Genomic DNA, 2491 nt, shown 5'->3' with positions numbered 1-2491 from the left:
CCTTGGTCTCTTAATATGGGCTGACCATGTAATTTATTGCCCAAACCGGACACTTGAGAGTAAAAGGGGGCACTTACTTGCCATGAAAATTCATTTTGAACTGTGTGTGAGTAAGAAATAGACTGCTACTGTATGAGTCGCTGAATCACTAAAGTTTATGTGTTAGAATTGTTAGAGTTATCCTAACTAACACATCTATCAACTTAAGCCTAACTTAAGTTGACATGGAATATTTCTGACATGGAATATTTTTAGAAATTAAATTATTTTAATAATCATAAAAAATATTGAATAAATTAAAGCATAGAAGAAAATGTCAGTCTAAATCCCACCGTCCAAATAACTACTGTTAACAGACGTAGTTCTATGTTGCATTTTTTCAAGGTGTATTTTTATGTAGGCATGGTTATAATATATTTAGTTGTGAATCCCATAGTTTAATTACTCTATGTAAACATTTCCCTAATTTTTAAAATCTATTAGTAAATATCATTTTAGAGTCTCATTCATATTTAATAAACAGGGTTTTAAGTTATCCAAATAATATATGACATTTGTAGAAAAATTAGGAAAAAGGATATGTTGGAGGAAAAAATAGCCTAAAGGGGAAATATGTGTAAGAGAAAATATGATTGTTGTATACACTCATGCATGCCATAACCATGTTTTGACCAAAGACAGCCTGCATATACAAAGGTGGTCCCATAAGATTATAATGGAGCTGAAAAGTTCTTATTGCCTCATGATGTCATAGAGGAATTCATTACTTGGGTGTTTGTGGTGATGCTTGTGTAAACAAACCTACTGCACTGCCAGTCATATAAAAGTATACCACATGCAGTTACGCACAGTACAGAATACTTGATAATAATAATAAATGGCTATGTTACTTATTTATGTATTTACTATAGTATGCTTTTTATCGTTATTTGAGAGTGTGCTCCTTCTACCTATTGAACAAATTTTTTTTGCTATAAAACTGTATGAGTGTTAGCCTTATACATGTTTACCACATTTTCTCTTGGGTTTGATTTAATCTTGTGTTGTTTTGTTAGGTGTGGGCTATACTATCTGGGTATGTGTAAATACACTCTCTAAGATGTTCCCAAAATGACAAAAGCACCTAATGATCCATTTCTCAGAACATATCCCTGTAGTTAAACGGTGCATGACTGTATTCTGCTCTCTAATCTGCTTTTGACTCCAGCATACCTGGCGAACATTCTTTCATGTGGCAAAATGTACCTCATGTCCTAACTTTAAGGGTTCCTTAGTGTTCAATAGTACATAGCATTTTAAAAGCTAATCCCAAATTCGTGCTAGACATAGTGATTGTTTCTAAGATTTAAGTTGTATAACAAATATTTAAGTAATAACCTTGTCCAATTTCTCAGTGTGGTTGATGGCTAGGTAAAAGACTACTTTTTCCCTCTATTTTTAAAAGACGTTTCTGTACAAGGTATGAAACACCATTTTCTCAATGTCTGTACTGAATCTGAGTGTTACTATTTTTGTAAATTCTTCCTATTCAGATAAGAAAAAATTATGACTATTTCCATTTGTGTTGATCAGTTAGTGAGCATTTTTCCAAATGTTTATTAGATTTTCCTGAAAACTCATGTATTAATGTTCTTAGCTTAGTTTTCTTTCTTTCGATTCCTTACCCTAGATTTCTGGAGCTGTGGATACGTAGGTGTGAATGGCTTGTGTAATACATAAGTGATATGTCATACTTGACCATTTCTCTATTTTGAACATTGATATGATTTCAGTTTGGGGTCTATTATTAAATAATGATGTGATGAACATTTTTATGAATAACCCCCTGCTCCTGCACACGTACGCATGCACCTATGCACACACACGCGCACACACGCACACGCACATTTTCTGCCTGACACAGGATAAAAGTCCTAGAAATAAAAATCACTAGATCAAAGAGAGAAATCAATGTGAAAGTCCTTAGAAATAATGTAAAGGAAACATGTACCGTCAAGAGCAGCCCGATCTTCATGATGCTGCGGTCACTATAAGTAATGGTTTTTCTTCCTAATGTATGTCATGTTGTGTGAAGTGCTCCTGTCAGGTGTAAAGGGGAAGACTGGTCCATCAGGTGCTGTCCTTCGAGGCCACACACCCTCGTCCCTGGTGGCAGATGTCCTTGGCCATTCTGCTGCTGGCTCTGGCCTGCATGTTCCGTGAGCTCCTAGTGGCTGACCCAACTCCCGGGTCTCCATTTCTTTTGTGTGATGGCTTCTCCTAAGAGCATCGTGTAGTGTTACTGCTGTAACCTGAAGTCGTCCTTCGTCTCGTTCACGTTCTACCGTTCACCTGCTCCTCTCCGCACATGCATTCAGTTCTTCTCTCACCTGTGCTTCCGCCAGGGCCGGGAACCCCAGGAAAGACTTGGCAGATGGATGTAGGGACAGTCTTGAGTGAAATTTTTATTTGCTCTTTACCTTATGTTTAAATGTGCTGGATTTTGCTTCTC

The sequence above is a fragment of the Pteropus vampyrus genome, unplaced genomic scaffold (assembly GCF_000151845.1).
Source record: "Pteropus vampyrus isolate Shadow unplaced genomic scaffold, Pvam_2.0 Scaffold281, whole genome shotgun sequence".
Classification (NCBI taxonomy): Eukaryota; Metazoa; Chordata; class Mammalia; order Chiroptera; family Pteropodidae; genus Pteropus; species Pteropus vampyrus.
This window is presented reverse-complemented; position numbering follows the sequence as displayed.